We start from the raw sequence: 16,008 nt of genomic DNA, 5'->3' as shown, positions 1-16,008 counted from the left end.
CTAAAAACTCAACACGTATAAACTGGAAGTAAAAAGTACTACATAATAAGATCACACGCTACTTTAAAATAGGACATACATACTTTAAACTTGAACTTGCAAGATAAAACTTGAACATACATACATACATACTTAGACGTGCCATATACTTTTCTTAAGCATGCTTGCATACTTGAACATACATAGATTCATAATTTTATGTAGAGATATGTTTCAATGCAAGTGACCCATAGCATAATTCGCCTGATCAGACTAAACCACAGTACTGGGATGATAGAGACGTATCCACTGCCACATACATGAGATCACCGTTCATAATTTAACGGGCAGATTGGTCCACGTTCATGATTTAACGCTTTCCGATCTCGATCTAAACCGTTCATAATTTAACGGGCGGATTGGTCCCCGTTCATAATTTAACGCTTTCCAATCCTAAACATAATTTGTTCACAAGACATTTAGCATACCTCAAAAACTTAAAATATTTTCTTGCACGTCAACATACTTACTAGGCGTCGAGGGATTCGTTGGACTTCGATTGGGGCCGTTACTGCACATAATAACATAAATTCTAACTTGTGTAACTTAGACATAAATATCATGCTTACTTACGAGTTCATTCAATTCCTTAGGACGTTCTAAAATTCCCATGACTCGACTTTGTAAATCATTGTACTACACCATGACATCGAACTTCAAAGCATACTATAAAATTTTTCCCAAAATATGAAAGACACGGACCCCGTGCCTGGGTCCGTGTATGGGTCCATGTAGGTGCGCAAAGGGGATACTCGGAAAGGATAAAGGACACGGACCCCGTGCCTAGTTCTGGCTAAGGGTCTGTATACGTGCGGGAAATTTATCGTGAAGAAAAGGGGAGGCACGGACCCCGTGCCCTGGTCCGTGTGGGGGTCCGTGTCAGCACGCAAAAAGGATAATCAAGAGGAAGCAAAGACACTGACCCCGTGCCAGTGTCCGGGTCCGTGTACCCTTGTCGGACGCGAACTAACGAAAATTCTGTACAAGTGCTGCTTACATTCTAAACTCGATCATACGGACCAAGGACCGACACCCCGAGACCCATCCTAGCATGCCATAACATCAAACCAAATTTGTACAACCACCCAAAGCACGACGTTCACCCTACGACACATACAATTCCAAAAACTTGGCAATTGACACCAAATCGTTTCCTACGACTACTAATGTACTCGAGTGCCTATCGACACCAACGACATATCAAATAACAACCCAGCATCATACTAAGCATACCTAGATATAGGAACGATCACCCGTCGATCCCCAACGAAGCCTGGAACCATAAAACTTCAAGAACATATCAATATCGTAATTTTCTGAAAACGCAGTTTGAGCAGTCCCACGGAAAACACCATAACTCACTCAATTTTTATCCAATAAACCTCGGACTCAGCTTGCCTCTTTTCCAAAATCACCTACGGCAAATTCGAGGTCTCTTCTCCTCTTATTGGCATAGCTCTTTTGGCGACTATGGGCCGTCTTCATTCTGTCTCGAATCTTGACCACCACATCTGCAGTCTGCTGAAATATCTCCGGACCAAATTCCGCTCTTTCACCAACTTCATCCCAATGAATCGGCAATCTGCACTTCCTTCCATACAACGCCTCGTAGGGAGCCATACCTATAGATGATTAGAAACTGTTGTTGTAGGTAAACTCCACTAGAGGTATATTTGATTCCCAAGTCCCCTGAAAATCGAGCATACAGGCTCGCAATAAGTCCTCCAAAATCTGGATCACTCGCTCAGACTGGACATCTGTCTGCGGGTGAAAAGCTGTACTGAAAAGTAATTTCGTCCCCATGGCTGCATGTAAGATCTTCCAAAAGGACGATGTAAACCTTGGGTCCCTGTCGGACACAATAGAAACTGGGATTCCATGCAATCGAACTATCTCCTTGATATAGAGCTCCATATACTGCGTCACGGAGAAAGTCGTCTTCACTGGAAAGAAGTGTGTTGACTTCGTGAGTTGATCCACTATAACCCAAATAGAATTGGATCCTCTGACTGAACTTGGCAAACCAAACATAAAGTCCATTGTAACATTCTCCCATTTCCACTCTGGGATGGGGAGTGGCTTAACCAATCCTGCTGGCCTCTGATGCTCTGCCTTCACCTGCTGACAAGTGAGGCATTCAGACACAAATCTGCGGATGTCCCTCTTCATTCCTGGCCACAAATACAATATCTGTAGGTCCTTGTACATCTTGGTACCTTCAGGGTGAATAGAATACGGAGATGTGTGTGCCTCTGTCAGAATATCCTCTCTGATCGAATCAACACTAGGCACCCAAATGCTACCTCTGTATCTCACAATACCATCTGACACTGCGTAGAGTACACTGCCATTGGTTTCTTCCTTCAGTCTCCATTTCTATAACTTCTCATCTGAAGACTGACCTGCACGAATACGGTCTAGTAGAGAAGATTGGACTGTCAGATTAGACAGCCTTGGAGCTATACCCTTGCGATAAACTTCTAAATCAAACCTCTGAATCTCAGACTGAAGAGGTTTCTGCACTGACAACTGTGCTACAACTGCCACTTTCCTGCTCAAGGTATCTGCGACAACATTAGCCTTTCTCGGATGGTAGCTAATCTCGCAGTTGTAGTCTTTCACCAACTCTAACACCGTCTCTGTCTCATGTTCAGTTTCATCTGCGTGAAGAAATACTTTAGACTCTTGTGATCGGTAAATATTTGTCACTTCTCGCCATACAGGTAGTGTCTCCAAATCTTCAACGCAAAGACGACAGCGGCTAGCTCAAGATCATGAGTCGGGTAGTTCTTCTCGTGCACTTTAAACTGCCTGGAGGCATAGGCTATAACCTAACCCTGCTACATCAGAACTGCGCCTAACCCGAGCTTAGATGCATCGTTGTATAGCACAAATTCTCCTTGCCCTGTTGGCATGGCTAACACCTGTGTTGAAATAAGAGCTTGCTTCAAAGTATCGAAGCTCTTCTGACACTCGCCACTCCACGCGAACTTAGCATTCTTCTTGGTCAGTGAAGTGAGTGGCACTGCTATGGACGAAAACCCCTGAATTAACTTACGGTAGTAACCGGCTAAACCCAGAAAACTATGGATTTCTGATGCATTCTTCGGCTCAACCCATTCTATAATTGCCGCTACTTTGGCTGGATCCACATCGATCCCACTGCTAGATATTATGTGGCCCAAAAATGCCACCTTTTCCAACCAAAACTCGCACTTACTGAACTTCGCAAATAACTTGCGACTCAACTGTCTTCAAGTGCTGACTCTGCTCCTCACGACCCTTCGAGTAAATAAGAATGTCGTCAATAAACACTATGACGAACTGATCAAGGTAGGGACTGAAATACTCAGTTCATCAAGTCCATGAAAATTGCTGGAGCGTTTGTCAATCCAAATGTCATCACTAAGAACTCTAATGCCCAAACCGGGTCCTGAATGCTGTCTTGTGGAAATCTGCGTCCTTCACCTTCAGCTGGTGATACCCTGATCGAATATCTATTTTAGAGAACACTGTAGCTCCCTGCAATTGATCAAACAACTCCTCGATCCTAGGAAGTGGGTAATTTATTCTTGATCGTTACCTTGTTCAATTCTCGATAATCGATGCAAAGTCTCATACTCACATCCTTTTTTTTCACAAAAAGCACTGGTGCGCCCCACGGTGAGAAACTAGGACGAATGAATTCCTTGTCTAGAAGCTCCTGAATCTGCTGTTTGATCTCTAACATTTCAGCTGGAGCTAACCTGTATGGTGCCTTAGAGATTGGCACAGTGGTTTGCATAAGATCGATTGCAAACTCTACTTCTCTCTCTGGTGGAAGACCTATGATGTCGTCAGGAAAGACGTCTGGGAAGTCTCTGGCACCTCTGATATTGACGGAGTGGGTACGTCAAGGTGTTGAAATGATGTTGGCCAAGAAAGCCTGACACCCCTTGGAAATGAGTCTCCGCGCCTGCATGCAAGAAATCATGCGAGGGAAACTTCTCCATCTAGCTGGTTCAAACAGGAACTGCTCCATGCCCACTGGTCTAACCAAAACTGATCTCTTCTGAAAATCGATCAACACTCTGTTCTTCGTCAGACAGTCCATTCCCAGAATGATATCAGACTCAAGCATTGGTAAGACGATCAAGTCGGCGTACACTAGGAGGCCGTGCAATTCCAGATCGATGTCCCTGACCACACTAGTAGCTGATAATTCTTCTCCCTGATGGAACTGTCAGTGAGTAGTTCACGTCGAGACCAATTGTCTTGATATTCAAGTGACTAACGAACGTCTCTGATATGAAAGAATGGGTGGCTCCTGAGTCTATGAGGGCCTGAGTGGCTATTCTATTAATGAAAATATTTTCTGTCAGTAAAGTCGTGTCTGGGTTCGCCTCCAGTGCATGCATGGGGAACACTCTGCCCTGAGTTGGCTTCTTCCAATGTGGGCACTCTTTTAGCATGTGGTCAATAGCTCCACATTTAAAACACTTGCCTGACATATATAGGCACTGCCTCGGATGCTTGCGGTTGCACTTAGGGCATACCGGAAAAACAACTGGCCCCTGTGGCGCCCCTTCCTGCTGAATTGGACCCTTGCCCTTTGGCGGTCCTTGATACGGCTTCTTCCCTGGCGACCCCTGATACGGTCTCTCAAACTAGGGCCTCTGCTGCTGGTGCTGCTGAGGTGCCTGATAGGGCCTCTTGCCCTGCCTGTCCAACTCGATATCTCGTTGATCCTGGTCTACAGCCAATGCTCTAGATACGGCGACTGCATAAGTAGTAGGGCCAGCAACTCAGACATCACGGCGTAAGATCGGCCTGCAATACATCCATGAAATGACTCAGCTTACTCTGGGCATCATGATCTATCAGGGGTAAGAAATGACACCCCCTCTCAAACTTCCTCACAAATTCTGCCACGCAGCTGTCTCCCTGCCGCAACGTCATGAACTCCCTAGTCAATCTGGAGCGTAATTCCTCAGTGAAGTACTTGAAGTTGAACACCTCCTTGAAACCAATCCAAGGCAGCACATGCAAGTTGACGGCCACTGATGCACTCTCCCACCATATTCTGGCGTCCCCTATCAGAAAAAACGTGGCATATCTGAACCTATCTGCATCGGTCAAATCCATAAACTCAAAGATTATCTCGATGGACTTAATCCATCCCTCAGCTATCATCGAGTCAGTGGTACCCGAAAACTCCTCTAGGTTCATACTCCTGAACCCATCATATACTATCTCTGGCCTGGGCCTCGCCTCAGCGTCCACTACAGCATGGTTCCCCGCAAACTGTGCGAAGAACTGAGTCATTAATGCAAGCATCTGTGCCTGCATGTCTGGAGGCGGAGATGGAGGAACTTCTCTTCTCTCCTCTCGAGGCTCTCTGTCCTCATCCCCTGCTTCACGGTCGATCACACGTTTAGGAGGCATACTGTTCCAATAATTTACCCAACACGTAAACCCCACATGCATGAACATGTTATAGACAATATAAGATGCACGTACTTGAACTTAAAAATATGCACATGCTGAAATCAGAACTTTATGCTTACTACATATCATAAATTTGAAACCTTAAAACTTACAGACTTGAGGTGTGACTTCATGAGCTTCTTGCGACTGGCAGTAGGCATAACCCTTTACAAGAACACGGCTCCGATACCAACTGTAACTGTACCGTACTTTTTACTACTAAAATTTGCGGAAAAATTAAATATTTTCTTAAATAAAAACGTGAGCATTCAAAATTCGATAAAATAAACTGTACGTCTCAACAAAGATCTAAAAATAGAGTTTGACAAAAGTATTTGAACATTTTCATAAGGAATTAAAAACATGGCGGTCCTCGGGTTTAGCCTCCCGCTCAGTCCAAGCCTGCTCCTTGGTCTCCACCTCATGTCTCCTCATAAACATCCTCACCTGCATCGATCAAGTCTAGTGAGTCTAAAAACTCAACACGTATAAACTGGAAGTAAAAAGTACTACATAATAAGATCACACGCTACTTTAAAATAGGACATACATACTTTAAACTTGAACTTGCAAGATAAAACTTGAACATACATACATACATACTTAGACGTGCCATATACTTTTCTTAAGCATGCTTGCATACTTGAACATACATAATGATTCATAATTTTATGTAGAGATATGTTTCAATGCAAGTTACCCATAACATAATTCGCCTATCAGACTAAACCACAATACTGGATGACAGGGACGTATCCACTGCCACATACATGAGATCACCGAATTTAATGGGTTGATTGGTCCACGTTCATGATTTAACGCTTTCCAATCTCGATCTAAACCCGTTCATAATTTAACGGGCGGATTGGTCCCCAGTTCATAATTTAACGCTTTCCAATCCAAAACATATTGGTCACAAGACATTTAGCATACCTCAAAAACTTAAAATATTTTCTTGCACATCAACATACCTACTTGGCGTTGAGGGATTCGATGGACTTCGATTATGGCCGTTGCTGCACATACAAACATAAATTCTTAACTTGTGTAACTTAGACATAAATTTCATGCTTACTTACGAGTTCATTCAATTCTTTAGGACGTTATAAAAATCCCATGACTCGACTTTGTAAATCATTGTACTACACCATGACATCGAACCTCAAAGCATACTATAAAATTTTTCCAAAAATATGAAGGACACAGGACTTCGTGCCTGGGTCCGTGTATGGGTCCGTGTAGGTGCGCAAAGGGGATACTCGGCTAGGAGAAAGACACGGACCTCGTGCCTAGGTCCGGCTCCGGGTCCATGTACGTGCGGGAATTTATCGTGAAGAAAAGGGGAGGCACGGCCCCCGTGCCCCGATCCGTGTGGGGGTCCGTGTCAGCACACAAAAAAGATAATGAAGAGGAAGCGAAGACACGGACCCCGTGCCAGGGTCCATGTACCCTCGTTGGACGCGAACTAACGAAAATTCTGAACAAGTTCTGCTTACATTCTAAACTCGATCATAATAAAATCCCTTAATTAAAATAACACACATAAAATGCTAACTTTAAAAGTTTCAAACTCTTAAATCGCTAAATAAATAATTTAGGCTTTAAAAATGCCAACAACCTAATAAATTAGTTAAAATACCCCAACCTCAACTTAAAATAAAATACCACATTAAGCCAAAATCGTCACCGGTCTTTTCCTCGATTCCGCCTCGAATAATCTCCTGAAACATGAAACTCGAAAAACATTTTAACGCGCATCACATAAACATTAAAATAATGCAATTAAATAAATCATGCACTACTAAGACTCGTTTTAAAATTAAATAAATGCTTTATAATTAAATAAATACATGGGTTATACGTGTACTGAATTTGGACACTACACTTCATTATCATATTCTTGTGAATATCTTTGAGATTCATGTACAAGAAATCGATAAATGATGCTGTTTTGAGCATATTCAATGAAAATGCAATCAACAGTTTTTGGTCCTATCTCTACTTTCATCGGAGTGGGTACTACTACCTTGGCAAGATACCCCCACACTCGCAAGTATTGGTAGGTAGGACTTCTATATTTCCATCACTCGTATGGAATTTTATATTGATTCTTTCGGGCATCTTATTTAAAAGGTAATTTACTGTTAGAACAGCTTCCCCCCACATGTTCTGTGGTAAACTAGAACTCAATAAAAACTCATTCATAATTTCTTTAAAGGTGAGATTCTTTCTCTCTATAATGTCATTTTTCTTAGGAGAATAAGGTGAAGTTCTTTCATGTTTGACACCATGTTGAGCACAAAACTCAGCAAATGATGATTCATATTTACCTCCACGATGAATTCTAAGCACCTTAATTTTCTTACTAAGTTGGTTTTCAACTTCACTTTTGCAGTGGACAAATTTCTCAATTGCTTCATCTTTAATTTTAAGAAGATAGACATAACAAAATTTTGTGCTATCAATAAAAGTAATAAAATATTTATTTTCAACACGTGTTTGCACACCTTTTAAATCACATACATCATTGTAAATTAGATCAAGTGGTTCACTATTTCTTTCAGTTGTTCGAAAAGATGATCTCGTTAGTTTCGCCTTAAACAGAAGTTTCACATTTGTGTTGTTTATCAATTTAGAATGCAGGAATTCTTTTCATGTTAATTAGTCTACGAATTGTATCATAATTAACACGTCCAAGTCTATCATGCCACAAACAAGAAGACTCAAGCAAGTAACCAAAAGTATTAACTTATTAATCACATGCTTAATAGTCATTAAATTGAGTTTAAACAAACCATTGCTAACATAGCCTATGCCTACAAACATTCAAATTTTTGACAAAACCACCTTATCTGATTCAAAGACAATGTAGAAACCATGCTTATTAGGAAGCGACACAGACACCAAGTTCTTACGCTCATTGTTAGGAGTCATCTCTTTAAGAGCAGTCATCTGTAGAACAATCTTTCTCTGACCATTGATCTCAGAAGTAGCGGAATTTTCCATGAACAGTTTTTCCCCATTCTCGGATTCTTCAAGAGTTGCAAGCATCTCCTCAGTCCGAGAAAACATGGTGAGTGACACCAGTGTCCATCCACCATTCCCTTGGGTTAGAACCCACCAGATTAACTTCTGATATTACTACATAGAAATTCATGTTCGAAAGCTCCTGAGAAATGTTCTCAACCACATTCGCATCTCGGTTTCTCTTCGGCTTCTTACACTCAGAGGCCTTGTGACCCATACCATCACAGTTTTAGAATTTTCCAGAGAAATTCTTCTTTGAAATGCCTCATTTGGGTCCCACATTCATATTTTTGTTGGAGGAAGAAAATGTTCTCTTTTTCGAGCTTTGACCATGCTCGACAACATTCGCCTGGCAACAATTGGAGAAAATAATCGTCTGTCAAAACTCTTGTTGTCTTCCTCAATGCAAAGTCGAACAATGAGTTCTTCAACATTCATCTCCTTTCGCTTGTGTTTCAAATAGTTTTTGAAACCCTTCAAATCTGGTGGTAGTTTCTCTTGAACTTCTTCGAGTTCTATCATCTTCCCTTTTCTATCCAATATAAATTCCTTTTCCAAAAAGGTTGCATTCATAGAAACATACACTTTTGTTTCTTGAGGATGATAGAAATAATATCCAACAGAATTCTTTGGATATCCTACAAAATAACATAAAATGGATCGACTATCCAATTTATCTCTCATTACCTGCTTCACATAAGCAGGGCACCCCCATATTGTAAGTTAAGAATATTTGGGAGGCTTATCCATCCATATCTCATATGGTGTCTTAGCAACTGCCTTTGAATGGACATTGTGGAACAACAGTGCCACTGTCTCAAGCGCATATCCCCAAAAAGATGGCGGCAACTCCGTTAACCCCATCATAGACCGAACCATGTCCATCAAAGTCCGGTTACGAAGCTCCGAAACACCATTCAATTGTGGTGTAGCGGGCAGAGTCCACTGCGAGAGAATCTAATTCTCCCTAAGATACTCTTGGTACTCGGCACTCAAATACTCACCACCTCGATCCGATCGAAGTGACTTGATGCTTCGTCCCAACTGCTTCTCTACTTCACTTCTGAATTCTTTGAACTTTTCAAAGGCTTCAGACTTGTATTTCATCAAATACACATACCCATACCTCGAAAAGTCATCGGTAAAGGTGATGAAGTAAGGCATGTCCATGCTTAGTAGTGATGCTAAGTGGCCTGCACACATCGGTATGGATCAAATCCAATAACCCTTTTTGCTTGCTGCCACATGGCCATTAAAGGGAATTTCGGTCATCTTTCCTTATAGACAGGATTCACAAGTCGTGAGAGCATTAATATCAGACATATCAAACATGCCTACTCCCACTAGCTTGTTCATCCTTCTTAGAGAAATATGTCCTAATCGAGCATGCCATAATTGTGCCGAATTTAGATTATCTTGTTTTCCCATGTTTGTTGTTGTTAATTGCTTGGACGTTGTTTAGTGGAATATCTTTCAATTTTAAGTTATAGAGATCGTTTTTTCAAGTTCTCCAGTACCAATTAAACATTCAGTCTTGTAAATGTTGCAAACACCTTTGCTTAAATAAACAAGAATATCCATATTTATCAAGCATAGAAATGGAAACAATGTTTTTCACCAAATCTGGTACAAACAAAACATCTCTCAAAATAAACTTAAAATCATTGTTCAACAATAAGTAAACATCTTTTACGGCCTTGGCAGCAACTCTTGCTCCATTGCCCATCCTCAAGAAGGTCTCACCTTCCCTAAACCTTCTACTTCTTCGTATCACCTGCAAATCATTACAGAGATGTGAGCCACAGCCGGTATCTAATAAACAAGTAGTAGAGTTAACTGAAATGTTTACTTCAATATAGAATATACCGTTTCCAGAACTCTTCTGGGCAAGATATTCCCTGCAGTTACGCCTCCAATGTCCAGGCTTCTTGCATTGATGACAGATGTCAACTGTCTTGTCAGCTTTAACTGGTTTAGCTAACACAGCAAGACTCGGAGTTTGCCTTTTCAAGGGCACGTTCTTCTTGGGACGTTGGAAAAAAACGCTTTTTTCCCTTCCCATGTGGACCAGTCTTCGCACCAGATGAAAAAGCCACATAAAGAACCGACTTCTCTTTCTTGATGATAGACTCAAAAATCACAAGCATGTTCACTAACTCCTCAAGGGTTGGCTCCATCTTGTTCATATTGAAGTTCACAACAAAAGGATCAAATAAGCTAGGCAGTGACAAGAGCAACACCTCGGTGGTCAACTCCGAAGGCAATACCAGATCCATGATAACGAGCTTATCCACGAGCCCAATCAACTTTAGGCCATGCTCATGGACCGAGGCCCCATCTCGCATGCGCAAAGTGATCAGCTCTATGACGATATCATGCCTAAGAGATCGAGTCTGCTCACGAAAGAGCTCCGTGAGATGCAAATGAATGTCAGCAGCACTCTTTGCATTCTCAAAACGCCTCTGCAGCTCATCATTCATAGAAGTCTGCATATAACACTTGGCTTTCAAGTTATGGTCACACCAATCCTTATAAGTCTGCAATTCCTCAAGAGTTCAGCTAGTTGGAGCCTCAACAGGGGGCGACTCAGTAAATGTATATGCTATCCTTTCCGAATTCAAGATGATTTTCAGGTTTCTTAGCCAAGTGAGGTAATTAGGTCCGGTTAATATGTGTTTTTCGAGTATTGCAGATAATGGATTGCGAATCGAAGACATTGTCAATTTTGTACTGAAAAGTAAAACAAATAAATGATAATGACTATTTTAAAATATTTCGTGAGATATAAAGTATGGACTTTTACTTTATAAATTTTACTCGCACTGTTTTGACATCTTTACTACCCTCTAGTGAAAACGGGAAACTCCTTTCCTCAGTAGGTACGCAAGGTCCAATTAGCGAATTATTATCCCGAATAACAGTCAATCAAAATTCTTAAAAAGTAGTTTCCAATTGTATCACCATGCAACCCTCTACGTAAAATTTTGCCTCATGTTTGATTAGGACCTAATAATATGACGTCGTTCATCTTTACGTGTCAAGCCTTACCCATCGATATTGAACCTTAATGGAAGATCATCATGAGTTCTCTCAATAATATGAGCCGAAATCATGAGAGTTCCACGTAGTTCACATCACCATGTCAATGGATGTCACAGCTTTCCGGTGTCCAGGGCCTTCCAATAATATGAGCCGAGCCCCGAACACGGGTAGCGTTCATCATGCACCCATTTTCGATGGAAGACATGGAAATTATAAACAAATTTATAATTCTCCTTTTCGGGCTGGATATTAATTTTAAATCTTATTCAAAATAAGGTTATTTAATTTTTGAAAGGTTTCATCATTAATTTTATTTAAAAGCCCGCCATGTTTGATCGTATGCTTGCTGGATTCATGCAACTTCGTTATTATCATAATAATAACGTACATACTTATTATTTATAACATATCGCATATATTATAAACAGTAAATAAGACAAGGATGATCAATCGCCCCAATACTAATGGCCCGTGTGAGCTAAACACGGGCCTAGGTCCAATCCTAGGGAAATGCATGGGATGCAAATGCAAATATTACATAGCTTCCAATATTTACATGTCTTCGATCTATAATCATCAAGGCCACCATCTTCCAATCTTGATCTTTCACTATACTAATATTTACAAATAAATATTCATGACAAATAGGGATACATCTCATGGGGTGGGAACGGGCCATAAACCAAGCCAACTTTATAAATTGACAATTATTACAATCATTCAACACAAAATATCCTAGCATACACCTAGCAAATTGGGCTTGGGCTTTTGATCATTCTTCATGCATAATATCACATATCATACACCATCAATTAATTATCACAATAATCAATTGATTCAATATTATATATCTTGATCGAATCACTAACCGTCACGATTATAAACTAAATTAACAAAATATACAAACTCCTTTGTCTACTTTCTAATTAATTTATTTATAACTGAATTTCTTGTAAATCATCATTTACTATAAATAATTAAACTCCAACTTCAAATATTTATTTCATGAGAAAATATGTACAACTTTTGTGAATTTAAACTTAAGGGCCCAAAAAATCATTTTTCACCAAAAATATTTTGGCCCATTTAAATTCACAAATTGTATTAGCCATCTAATGGCCCAACAACTTCAAGGTCCATGACACTTTGATATTCCAAAACACTTTTGGAAACCCTAGTCGTTATCGTCGTCGTCGGAGCTCCGTTGCCAGATTTCGACCAACAAATTTTTTTTATTTTTCAAAGGGGTGTTCGGGCAGCCCGAGGGGCTGCTAGCTGGGGCCCAGTTTCGAAAGGTGGAAATGGAAGCCAATGAGTTTAGGGTGAACGGATACTCTGAGATAGAGCGAGAAAAATTGAATTTGATTAATTCAACTTATAATACTTTGGAACAATTAGAAAATTACAAAAATGAAACCATTCAATTTGAACAGCAAAGGACGATTAATCAAGTCCCACGGGCAGCAACATGCTGCCCAAAAATGCCTTAAAAATAGGCCTTCGATTTGTTGTTTTGATTGTCTCATGCGGTTAGAAATAGACCTCAACATAAGATCATGTATTTGCTACATCCAAAACTGTAACCATAGCTCTGATACCACTTGAAAGGGGATCGGTTACGGTGTCCGGTTGCGCAACGAAAGTTTTGAAAATTGTTTTAAAACAAGCAAACAAAACCGAGCACCTCACAAGTGTATAGCAAATAACAAAAACACCAAAATGTCATACATAGGGTGTTTAGAGTTTTTACCTATCAATCACAAGGATTGATGTTATGGCTCCAACCAAGTTGTAAACAACTTGGATCTTGAAAGGATGACAAATCTACAAGCTCTCCTTGCACTTGGACTCCTTTCTTCAAAATCAATCCTACCACCAACAAGATAAATCTCCATTACACTTGCATTAGAAAATGTAAGGCATTTTATTTGAGAAGTTTGCTTTTATTTTATCAAATGAAGAAGCAAAATTTTTTAAGAACAATGAGAACAAAGTTTCGGCCAATGGGAAGGAGAGAAGGGGGGAGGAAATTTTCTTGGTGTATGAAAAAGTGATAAAGTGCATGAGCATGCCATGCAATGTTTAATGAAAAAGTGTCTTCAACCCTTCACCTTCCTAGCATGCTTTTTTACTTGGGCTTGTAACAATTACAAGGCCCATAGACTTTTATTTAAATTGTCTCAAACACATTTGAGACCATTTAACATTTTCTTTATTTTACTCAATCTCACTAGTTTAATAATTATTTCTAATTGGGCTCTACAAAGCTCAATGTTGTTTAATTAATCCAACACTTGAATTAATTTATTTATTTGGACTCTACTAGGTTCGCTAGTGTTTAATTAATTCAACACGTGAATTAATTTAATTTAGTCCATAATAATGTTTATGAAAATCACAATTTTCAAATAGCTTATTTGTTTGGCCAACTTTAATTTAGGAACAATTCCTCAAATTAAAAGTTACATTTCCCTCATAGAAGTCATACTTCTATTTTTCCTTACGCTTATAAACTCCTTTATAAGCCGTTCAACACATTGAACTATTATTTTTCTTCTCAACGGGATTTAGAAAGCTAGTACTTGTGTGGCCTTCAATGGTTCATTGATACAACTATGGGTTCACATCTCCATGTGATTCGAGACTAAACATGTCCGTATATAAACATACCACAATTGCTCCATTCTTATTTATCTAACTCTTTGATAATAAGAACGTCATAACTCAAGTCTGATAGTACCCAACCAATCATGTTAAACACCTAGTAGCATCGCTTACATGATTCCCTAGGTATGAAATGATAGTTCCTGCAAGAACCATTCAATTATGGTTAGCGTACAGTACAGTCCCTCTATCTCATATATTCCGACCGATTCGACAACCATTGGTATTTCGAGAGTTGTCAATGAATCGATACTATGTGTCATGTCGTAGTTGCATCGATGATGTAATCTAAGAAACTCCTTTCTTAATTACCAACATATTCTGATCAGAGATTTCAAACTACATGCACATGAGATCATATAGGATATCCATACCCGAAAGTAAGCGGTGAATCCCCGACTACAATGCATCGACTTCTATATATTTCAACAAAACACCCAACATTGCCACCTGAAGACCCCATGAAGTCGGTAACAAGTTAAAGTGCAATGCTAGCATATAGAGTCTCAATGTTGTCCCGGGTCATAAGGACTAATGGTGTACAACCATAAACTAGGACGTTTCGACTCGATAAGTGAGAACCACTTGGAAAGTCCTTTATGGAGGATTGTTCAGTGCACTCTACAAGGAGCACCTATCTGCATGTTCGGACATCACAATGTCTCCTACCAATGAAACATGGTACTCACATCGCAGATACTAGTCTCGAACTCTAGATGCCTATATCCTTCTTAACGGCGGCTGAATCGACTAGGAACTGTTTAAAATATACAATATTCCAAATATGAGTTTCATGATACTCATCATATGAGCATCTCATATTATTTCTACTATTTGTATATTCAAGGACTTTATCTATGCAACTAGCATGGGTATACAGATAAAGATGTGCCGAAACAATATTTCAAATATTATTAAAATAAAAATTGTTTATACAAAGAGTTTAAACATGAACTATCGGCCAACACTTGGCTCGACGGACACCTACTCTTACAGGCATATCCCCAATTTATACATATAAGCTCATCTATACCACTTTGTTTTCCTATGTGGGATAAACCCACCATACCTTGATTTTCATTCTACTACTAAAATACTGCTAAGTTTTTAAGCTATTTTCGAAAATTACTCAAAAACACGCATTTAAAAAGAATCATTCAACTACTGAATAAAAATACTGCAGTTAAATAAAAATCTAAATATCAACAAGTCCCTAGTCTACTGTTTTAAAAGAACTTCAATGCAATATTTGAAATCCTGTCAAATCCTCCACATGAAAAACGATGCAAAACATAAAACATAATGTATCAACCTTGACTCATAAACATAAAGTGCGGAAAAATGCAAGGTCCTCGGGTCAACGTGCACACACCCAACTCCGCCTACTCAGTCTTCAGTGCCTACAGTCTCCACATCATCATGCTCATTTACTTCATTCACACCTAGTGAGTCTAAAGACTCAACATACCTGAATCGTTATAACAAATACATATACATAACATGAAACAGTAAAATGTACTGTAATTAACATACATTCATGATCTTAAAAGAATGAATTTAAACATAGCATGTCAAAGCATAACATATCACATGACTCATCATATCAACATATACGTGATCATTTTCTTTATTCGAATTCAGATCATTAGTGGTGACTTTCGTATCAGCTCTAGTCGATTAATCTATGTATAACCGCGGTACCAACCGGCAGGGACATCAGCGACAATATTACCCATCCACCGAGCATTGGCCTTACATGTTTGTGTTCGT

This window comes from Primulina eburnea, chromosome 6 (genome assembly GCF_022965805.1).
Source record: "Primulina eburnea isolate SZY01 chromosome 6, ASM2296580v1, whole genome shotgun sequence".
Taxonomy (NCBI): Eukaryota; Viridiplantae; Streptophyta; class Magnoliopsida; order Lamiales; family Gesneriaceae; genus Primulina; species Primulina eburnea.
Note: the sequence above shows the minus strand (reverse complement) of the source record.